This window comes from Giraffa tippelskirchi, chromosome 1 (genome assembly GCF_054371585.1).
Source record: "Giraffa tippelskirchi isolate mGirTip1 chromosome 1, T2T-mGirTip1v1.2.pri, whole genome shotgun sequence".
NCBI lineage: Eukaryota > Metazoa > Chordata > Mammalia > Artiodactyla > Giraffidae > Giraffa > Giraffa tippelskirchi.
In genome coordinates this window covers 45,639,769-45,650,633 of record NC_137275.1, presented here as the reverse complement: position 1 = coordinate 45,650,633, position 10,865 = coordinate 45,639,769, and the positions used below count along the sequence as shown (strand labels likewise).

The 10,865-nt window shown below is 40.7% G+C and overlaps 1 protein-coding gene across 2 annotated transcripts in view; it reads left to right on the top strand.

Annotated features, from left to right (window-relative positions):
- Positions 1 to 385: 385 nt before the first annotated feature.
- Positions 386 to 10,865, top strand: part of OCIAD1 (OCIA domain containing 1) — a 51,885-nt gene continuing 41,405 nt past the window's right edge. Inside the window, exons 1-2 of one of the 2 annotated variants that reach the window (XM_081590481.1) lie at positions 386 to 521; positions 1,540 to 1,669. The gene's annotated coding sequence lies outside the window, so the exon portion shown is untranslated. The remainder of the gene's footprint in view (positions 522 to 1,539; positions 1,670 to 10,865) is intronic. The other variant, XM_081590479.1, reaches the window with a different exon arrangement.

Here is a 10,865-nt window from a genome sequence, read left to right as displayed (position 1 = left end):
TGGCAACCCACTCTAGTATTCTTGCCTGGAAAATCCCATGGACAGAGGAAGCTGGCAGGCTACAGTCCATAGGATCACAAGAGTCAGACATGACTTAGCAACTAAACCACCATGAAGGAATTGAGAGCAGCTGAGCTAGAGAAGCCTGGCTGTAGCCCCAATAAATGACCCTACGAAACCTACAGTTGAATCTGAAGAGGGTGAAAATGAGACAGACAATAGAATGGTTAAGTCCTCTCAGGTTATTCAATACCCGTGAGCAGACAAGTCAAGTGGGCCACAGACTACTGTCAGTGTTTGGAGACCGCATTGAGATGTCTTTAAGGAATTTGGAAATGAGAGGATTCTAAAAGTCATTCTGGAGTTCTCTGGAAAACCAACACATAATGAATCAGAGAGGAGAAATCCAAAGTCACCATGAAAAGAATGGCTCCCACAAGACTTGTCTGAAGAGGATAAAATATGCCATCATACCTAAAAAAGACAAGAGTCCATCAGAATGGGGATGGTTATCCATGAAGGTAGGCAAATAGGAGAGTCAAAGAAAACTGAAAGCAGGCTTCATCCAAGCCCCTATAGAGAGAGGACACAAGAATTGACTCATTGGAAAAGACCCTGATTCTGGGAAAGATTGAAGGCAGGAGGAGAAGGGGACAACATAGGATGAGATGGTTGGATGGCATCACCGACTCTATGGACATGAGTTTGAGCAAGCTCCAGGAATTGGTGATGGACAGGGAGGCCTGGCATCCTGCAGTCCGTGGTGTCTCAAAGAGGCGGACACGACTGAGCGACTGAACTGAACTGAACCACGACTGAAGAAGTTGATTTGTCAATCCTAGTGGTAGGAACACTATTATTACAGGTGTTCTACATGTCTTAACTTACTGACATCTTACAAATACCATGTAGTGCTGTAATGGTCAAGGTTCTTTTGTTGCAAATGGCAGAAACAACCCTAATTAGCTTAAGCAAGAAGAGGAGCTTTATGAGAGAACACAGGGATGTCTCCAGAAAAGGTAAAGCCACTGAGCTTCGGAAGGACTTGGAAGAGGGAGCTAGCAGGCAGTGCCCCAGGCGCTGTCTCTGGGGCCTATGGCCCCTGGTTTCTTCTTTTCTTAGCAAAGTCTATTCATTCCCTTCTGCCTTTCTCTGCAGGCCAGCCTCAACTAGCTCTGGCAGCACACGGATAGGCAGTCCCTGACCCCAAGTTCACATTATTTCATTCAAGAAAATAGAGCAAGGACTTCCCTGGTGATCCAGTGGCTAAGACTCTGCACTCCCAGTGCGGGGGGCCCAGGTTCAATCCCTGGTCAGGGAACAGGATCCCCCCCCCCATAAGCTGCAACTAAAGATCCAACATGCTGCAGTGAAGATCCTACATGTCCCAACTAAGACTCAGTGCAGCCAAATTAAAAAAAGAGAGAGAGAGAGCAGACTGGATACAATCTCTGGGTCTAAATTACAAGTTTATGAGAGAAAGAATCTGATTAGCCATATCTCAATAAAGAGTCCTCTTATTCATTTCTCTATGCACAGTGGTACAAGATCATACCGTAAAACATGGATATGAGAGGCCCATGTATATGAAGGGATGGAGGGAGGGAAGATGGCTATTCTTAGAGGAAGTCAACCAGTGTGAAAATATCTCAAAATACATCTTCTGCAGGTAAGAACCATTATTATCTCCACCTTACAGATGAAGAAATTAAGGTGTTCACAGCTTTAGTAACTTGCCCAAGGTCACAGAGCTAGTCAATGGTAGACCCAGAATCTGAAGTCAAGTCTGAGTCCTAATCACTATATTGTAATGTGTCCCCAATTCCTGTTCACCAAGTAACCTTCTTATTTGATATAGCATCTTATGAGGTTCTACCTGCAGACATGTATGATTATACAGACTTCATATATTCCAATTCTTATGATGATTATAGTTCTCATTATAAACTAATAAATTGACATTCTAGTTGTTGTTGTTGTTCAGTCACTAAGTTGTGTCTGACTCTTTGCAACACCATGGACTGCAGCATGCCAGGCTTCCCTGTCCTTCACCATCTCCCAGAGTTTGCTCAAATTCATGTCCAGACTTTCCGGTTCTTACATCATTATTTTGAGTTTAGGTAATGTTAGGCCAGTCCTAAGAAATGAATGGATTCTTTGTATGTTGACAATATTGGTTTTTAGAGCCTGTAAGACTAAGGCTGAGTCCTCAACTATGATGGCTGTAAATCTCACCATTCAGGTAATTCATGTTCCTAGGAAAATTCTTATTGTTGCTGTTGCTTAGTCACTCAGTTGTGTCTGACCCTTTGCCACCCCGTGCACTATAGCCCGTTAGGCTCTAATTGGAGGATAATTGCTTTACAGCAATTGTGTTGGTTGGTTTCTGCCATACAACAACGTGAATCAGTCATAACTATGTAACTATAAAGAAAGTAAGAAAGTGAAGTTGCTCAGTCGTGTCCGACTCTTTGCAACCCCATGGACTATAGCCTACCAGGCTCCTCCGTCCATAGGATTTTCCATGCAAGAGTACTGGAGTGGGTTTCCATATATAACTCTCTCTCTCTCTATATATATATATATATATATCCCCTCTTTGAGCCTCCCTCCCACACCACCCCATGCCACCCCTCTGGGTTGTCACAGAGTTCCAGGCTGGGCTCCCTGTGTTATAGAGCAGCTTCCCAATAGTTATTTATTTTACACATGGTAGTTTATATATTGGAGAAGGAAATGGCAATCCACTCCAGTATTCTTGCCTGGGAAATTCCATGCACAGAGGACCCTGGAGGGCTGCAGTCCATGAGGTTGCAAAGAGTCAGACATGCCTTAGCAACTGAGCACTGTGTATATATGTCAATGCTACTTTCTCAATTCATTTCACCCTCTCCTTCCCCTGCTGTGTCCAAAGTCTGTTCTATATGTGTGCATCATCCATTACTTCCCTGCAGATAGGTTTATTGGTACCATTTTTCTAGATTCCATACGTATGTATCACAGGCTTCCTTGGTGGCTCAGCAGTAAAGAATCCACCTGCCAAACAGGAGATGCAGGTTTGATCCCTGGGTTGGGAAGATCCTCTGGAGCAGGAAATGGCAACCCACTCCAGCATTCTTGCCTGGGAAATCCCATGGACAGAGGAACCTGGCAGGCTACAGTCCATAGGGTCGCAAAGAGTTAGACATGACTGAGCTACTAAACCACCACCATGTGTTATTATACTATTGGAGTAGGAAACAGCAACCAACTTCAATATTCTTGCCTAGAAAATCCCATGGATAGCAGACCCTGGCGGACTATAGTCCATAGGGTTGCAAAGAATCAGACATGACTGAGCAACTAAGCACACATACAATATACAATAATTGTTTTTCTCTTTCTGACTTACTCACTCTGTAACAGGCTCTAGGTTCATCCATCTCACTACAACTGACTCAAATTCATTCCTTTTTATGGCTGAGTAACATTCCATTGTATATATGTACCATATCTTCTTTATCCATTCATCTGTCAATGGACATCTGTGTTGCTTCCAGGTCCTAGCTATTGTAAATAGTGCTGCAGTGAACACTGGGGTGTGGGTTTGTGTGTGTGTGTGCGTATGCTCAGTCACTCAGTCATGTCTGACCCTTTGTCACCCCATGGACTGTTTATTCCTAGTTTTCAAGGAATCTCCATAGCGGCTGTATCAATTTACATTCCCACCAACAGTGCAGGATGGTTCCCTTTTCTCCACATCCTCTCCAGCATTTACTGTTAAGAAAATTCTTAAGGGACCACTGCTGGCTTTTCTGTCATGACAACTCTTTTCTTACCACATGAAACATTTTGAATTCTACAAAGATCAGGTCTTTTCCCCTATTAGACCCTAATAACAACAAAATGCTTGGTTCCTGTTTGCAAACTGAGTAATTTTATTTTCCATTCATCCATGCGTTCTATAATTATTATTAATGCCAGTTATATGCCAAGCAATATGCCAGTGAAGAACATAAGCACTGACTTTGCCATTAAGTTGCTTGGAGTATAGACTAGCTTAGTATTTGAGACAAGTAAAACAGATTTTGAAAGGAGAATAAGAATGAAGGAAAAAGAGAAGAAAGCAGAAAAGAGATGTGTGGGCCTTTTCCCACAGGAGAGGTAAAGTAAGAGAAAGAAGGAAAGAAGAATCCTGAGTTGATTCAAATATAACCCAGAGATAGATGATTTCTTGAGTGCTTGTTAATCATGAAAGTAATGTCTTCCATCTCACATCCCAGTGGAAAAAAGAAGTACATTGTAACGTAAATAACCCAAATCAAGCAGTCTTGGCTAAAGAGCAACTTTTGCATCTGCAATTGCCAAAGTACTGAATGATTATAAGCTTTCTGACATGCCTGTGGGGTTCACTGCTCATCAACAACCAATCCACAAATATATACAAGATGTAATTTGATTCAACTGATAGATCCATCTGAATTTCAACATGTTTAATTAACCAGAACTCTGTTAAGTTGTTGTCTACCCTAAAAGCGAGATTCTCTATAGCTGTATTTTCCCCCATGATAGAAACGAGTTTGGCACATTCAAAGAAGAGGAGGGAGTCCAACTTGCTAAATCAAAGTGAAGGAAAGAGAGGTTGGCCAGGTCATGAGGGCCTTGTAAACATGGGTAAAGACTGGGTTTGTATTCCAAATGCAATGGGAAACCACTGTAGGGCTTTACTCTGATGAATGACAAGATCGAATTTACCAATTAAAGAAGATACTTCTGGATTACATATAAAGTATGTGTTTTGTGAGGACAAGAATTGAACCAGAGAGACTTGTTAGAAGAATATTGCAAAAGACTGGAGGAGAGATTTTAAATTGATGCTTTTGAACTGTGGTGTTGGAGAAGACTCTTGAGAGTACCTTGGAATGCAAGAGATCAAACCAGTCAATCCTAAAGGAAATCAGTCCTGAATATTCATTGGAAAGACAAATGCTAAAGCTGAAGCTCCAATATTTTGGCCACCTGATGTGAAGAACTGACCCATTGGAAAAGACCTTGATGCTGGGAAAGATGCCTCCTGAAGGCAGGAGGAGAAGGGCACAACAGAGGATGAGGTGGTTGGATGGCATCACCGACTTGATGGACATGAGTTTGAGCAAGCTCTGGGAGTTGGTGATGGGCAGGGAAGCCTGGCTTCTGGCCCAGTCCATGGGGTCACAAAGAGTTGGACACGACTGAGCAACTGAACTGAACTGAGACTTTAAAAGGAGAATAAGAATGAATGGAAAAGAGAAGAATGCAGAAAAGAGATGTGTGGGCCTTTTCCCACATGGGAGAGGAAGAAAGAGGAAGAAGAAAAGAAGAGTCTTGTTAGCCTGGACTTGAGCGGTAACAATGAAGGTGGTGAAATTTCACTGAATTCTGAATATATTATGATGATAGAGCTGACAGTACTTGCTGATGGATTAAATATGAGGGAATTTAGAAAGGAGTCTAGAATGACTTTCAGATCAATGGTGCCAAATACTCACTCAGAAGAGGAACACAGGGCAAAGGAGCAGTTTTGGGGAAGGAAGTTAGGAGTTGAAGTTGGAAATAGCAGGTAGTCATCCAAGTCACACAAAGGGAGTCATCAAGTAGGAGCTGGGCTCTGAGTCTGGAGCACATGGAAAGAGATAAATTGGAAGGCTTCAGTATATAGATGATATGTAAGGCTGTGGGACTAAAGCATCTAGAAAATGAGCATAAATAAGCATAAGTAAACAAAGGCAAACAACTCAGCCCTGATGTGCTCCAATATTTAATAGTCTTGCAAACAGGGGTCAATGAAGCAGGAGAAGCAGGAGAGAGATGGGATCTGGAAGCCAAGTGAAGAAATGTTTAAGTGGGGAATGATCACCAGTTCAAATGCTAGTAAGAGGCCAAGCAGGTAAGAACTGAGACATGAGTTCTGGATTTGGCAAGACAGAGGTTATTATTTGATCGTGACAAGTATAAATTCTGCAAATAGAGTTGAGTTGAAAATATGAGGTGACAAAATGGAGACATTAATAATAGACTTCTTGTAACAGGCTATTGCAGTAAAGGGGCTTCCCAGGTGGTACCAGTGGTAAAGAAGCTCCCTGCTAATGCAGGAGACATAGAAACACAGGTTTGATCTCTGGGTCAGGAAGATCCTCTGGAGAAGGGAATGGCAACCCATTCCAGTATTCTTGCCTGGAAAATTCCATGGACAGAGGAGTCTGGCGGGTTACAGTCCATAGGGTTGCAAAGAGTCAGACAAGACTGAAGCAACTTAGCACGCATGCAGGCGTTATAGTAAAAAGGAGTAGGAAAGTGTGATATTAATTTAGAGGAGCAAGGACACTAGAGAGAATTTATATCCTGCTTGTATATTAATGGGAGTGATCTATAGTAGAAGGAAAAATTGTGGATGCAAGAAAGGGAAGAAATGTTGCTGGACTGAAATTGTTGATGGGTCAAAAGCACAGGATCAGGTGTATACATGGAAATGTTGGCTTCAGATGGGAGCACTGATTGTTATTCAGGATAACAGAAGGGAAGGTGAAATATTTAGGTACAGATGCTGGCAGGCTGATAGATTTAGTGAAGAAAAAAATGAGATGGTTTTCTTCCAATTCCTTCTATTTTCTCAGTCAAATCAGAAGAGTAGTCATTATTTAAGACCGAGAAGTGAGCTGGGGGGATGTTTAAGGTTTGAAGGTAGAGGGAAAGCTGTGAAATACTTACCTAGGAGAGTTGAATTGACCAGGGAAATGTAGCAAGACTACTGAACAGAGAAAGGCTGACTTGAAATTTATGGTTAAAATTTTTCTTGATGTAAGAGCAGTCAACATGGCTGCATACTCTTCTCAAGCCATGTTCAATGGCTCGTTGATGACGTAAAGTAGATAAAGAATTCTCTATAATATGGGGTTGGGTTTTTCTAGTGAGTAAGATGGAAAATGAGAAGGGTGTGGTAGTTGTGGTATATGCAATGGAGTGATTGGTTCCAGTAAGCCACAAAAACAGAAAAGACAGCAACACAGAAGGAAAAATAGACAGTGAAGAAGTGGTAGGCTACTAGTTGGCTGCCCCAAAAAGGTTGATTGGGCATGGTAGTGATGGTAGAGATAGAAAGTTGAGAGATGATTGATCAGAAGAGTAAACAGAATACTGAAAATCAAGATTTCTAGAGGTGATATAGTAATATGGTAGGAAGTTCTTCAAGGCATATGACCATGATAGCATTTTGCTGAAATGCAGTGGAGGAACATAATATTGGAAGTGAGAAGACTGAGGAACTCAGAGGCTAGGGTGTTTACATGGATAATTTTTATAAATGCTGACATCACCCAACACAGGATTGTAGAGTAGTGCTGGAGAGGAAGACAGAAAACCAGAATCTGAAATCTTCATTGAAGAAGGAAAAGTTAGCAAGAGGATGGTAGACAATTCAATAAAGAGAGATGGTGGTCTGAGAGCACGTACTTCAAAGAAGTACAAAGCTGAGTTGGTTGTTGTCATTGTTGCTTAGGGAGGAAAAACAATAAGGATAACTAAAAGTAGCATTGAGAATCAAGGGCATCACCTTAGGGTCCTCTGCAAGTGGGGTATAGGAGGATACACGACTACCGCTTGAGACAACTGAGTAGATATGTCTTCAAAGCCAAGCTTCAGTTAAGGAAAGAGGTCCTATAAATTGCAAGACACACAGTGGAAGGGTATGGCTAATTGGAGAATGTGAGCGACTGATTCAGATCAGTGGATATACTAAACTCTATGAACGATAATGAATGACCCAGGAGCTTACACTTCTGTTTGTGCTGCTGAAATATAGCAGGCATTTGACAATAATGAGATTAATTCTGATGGTCACTTAAGAGAAGGTACTGATCTTCACTGTAGTCTGTGCTTTGGGCCTGATTTCTTGGCACTCTGTAGGAGAGAGACTGGTGGTATCATGATCGTTGTGAAGTGGCAGCCTTGTAAGATGTGTGGCCTTGCTTTCAATCCTGCTGAACATAGTGTGACAGTGGGGAGAGGACTGATTTTACAAAAGTCAAATGAATGCTCATGGTCTTGCTTGAATCCTCTGAGTCTTTCAAAAGATGTATTCCATTAAGTCACCAGGAACACATTTCCTTAGAAAATTCCTTCTTTCAGTGTCCAGAGGCATATGCTTTGACTCCCAGGCACCTTAATCAATGGCATAATGAGTTCTACTGTAGCCTGCTTATCCTACAAATCCTCCAGTATTGAGATGAAAAAGCATCCATCAAGGAATGGCATCGGCTTTTCCTAAATTACACCAGTGAAAATTGATGTGAAGATGGAATGACTCTGTCCCAAAAGACTTAAATCAAGTCATGAAAAAAAAGAGGCTCATAACTGATGTTCATAGAACTCCTTAAATTTCATGATAAAAAATTAGCATATATGAAAATAATAACTGTTTAAATTATATTCTTTTCAACCGTTGTGATCTTACTTCCCAGCATACTTCAAACACACATTAACAGTCACCTTTTGTCTGGATATAGTTTAAAACTACAAAAAGCTTAGTGCTACATAAATTAGAAACACTTTAAAAAACAAAAAAAGACAGAAAATCTACAGGTGTTTATTCAGCAATGAACTATGCTGGATGAATGGTAGGAGGACTTGAGTTCAAAGAGCTGAAACACATCTCAACAAGCAAAAAGCTATTAAAAGAGCCTGACTAATAACCTTTCACCCCTACCCAACACCTCTTAACATAAATTCATGACACAGAATTTCGTCTGAAACAATGGGCGTTTTGTTTTAAAATTTCAAGCCCAAGGTGTTACTGCTTACTACTGGAGTCTGGAATGCCCAGATGGTTGGGCTTGACAACTGATTCAACATGTCTGAGTCTTGTCAGGACACAACACAAGGTGCAGATGGTCAGAGCAGACAGTCACATTTAAAAGACACTGTTGTTACAATGATTTAGAATAGGTCTTCATGAAAGCTGCATTTAAAAGTATAGTGGGGAGGTAGATGAAAAACAAGATTTGATTAAAAGGACTTGAACTAGAAAGGTTCCATAAAAGTTTAAAACAGGTAACTCTTGCATGCTCAAGCATTTTCCTTTTTACAATTTCACCTATGCAATTACTCCCCTTAAAAAAAGCTTTTTCTCCAGAATTTTTTTCCTCCTCAAGTCCTTTCCCAAAGCTGCTGCCAAAATCAACTTCCTCTGTTGCCATTATGACAATGTCACTCCCATCCTAAAACTCCCTTTAATGGCCTTTGCTGGTCTCCCTGTGAGTGGCAGGCTTTTGGCCCTGCCCTGATGACAAACACACTATTTCTGCCCATATTTATTTAAGGCTCCTACCTATTTTTACAATACTTTGACCACCTTATGCGAAGAGTTGACTCATTGGAAAAGAACCTGATGCTGGGAAGGATTAGGAGCAGGAGGAGAAAGGGACGACAGAGGATGAGATGGCTGGATGGCATCACCGACTCAATGGACATGAGTTTGGGTAAACTCTGGGAGTTGGTGATGGACAGGGAGGCATGGCATTCTGCGATTCATGGGGTCGCAAAGAGTCGGACACGACTGAGCGACTGAACTAACTAACTAACCTATTTTTACAAATCCACATGTCATTTTCCTCTCCACATAGGTTGATTATCTTTCAGTTTCTGAACTTAATGTTCATTAGTATTTGGATTGTAAACATTTTACTCAGTTTTGCTCAATAAGAGTTCCTCATTTTACCTCAAGCTTCCCATTCACTCCACCCCAACAACACATACACACTGAAAATCTCTAAAGCTATTTGCCTTATTCAAATTTCTCCTGAAATTTGATCATTTTTGTAAAAACTACACAAGTAAGCATCCACACTGAAAATTTTGGCCCTATGTAAATCAAACAACACCAAAAACAAAGTACTCTTAAAAGATGAAAATTATGTGGAATTTCCCTAAGAGGCAAAAAGATTTTTCAGAATGAGTCACAGGAAAAATTATCTAATATTTTTATCATGGGTAACTTCTAGGAAAAAGTTCTCCAGATTCTGAAATAGCACCAATGCTATGTCCTTTTTAATCCTTCATCCTTTTCTTTTTTTTTTTTAAACCTAAAAGACCTGAATTCAAGTCCCCAGCTCGGTTATTTTTTGCAACTTTTGTTATTTTTGTCATTTAATCTCTCCAAGCCTCAGCTTCTTGTTTGTAAAGCGGAAATAACCATATCTATATGAGCTTTTCCGAGGATTCAGTAGCATTTGTAAAAATGCTTTGTGAAGTAAAAAGTGCTACACAAATACAAGGTATTACTATTACTTCCTTCAAATGTTCCCTTTTGACTGAGAACTTTCCCAGGATTTCCCCTTTCCCATGCATTTTTAATCGGGAGACAAACCTGGTAGTGTAATCATAAACTTATCTTCTAAATGGGAAACCGTGTTAAATCTTTCAGAGATATAGAATATTGTTGTCAATAATATCTTCTATAACTATTGGATTTTATAGGAAATCAGAGATACTGATGTCATTTTCATTATTATAACTTTTTAAATACAGAAAGTATATAAAAGAAAATGAAATTTATTAGTAACCTCACCACCCAGCAACACAACTATTAAAAGTTGTGGGGTTTTCTTTCTTATCTTTTCCTAATGCATATGTATAACCTTATGGAATATTTGTACATACCTGTGCTGTGCTAAGTCATTTCAGTCATGTCTGACTCTTTTGCGACCCCATGAACTGTAGCCTGCCAGGCTCCTCTGTCCACGGGATTTCCCAGGCAAGAATACTGGAGTGGGTTGCCATTTTCTTCTCCAGGGGATCTTCCCCACTCAGGGATTGAATCCACAGCTTTTGTCTCCTGCATTGGCAGATGGATT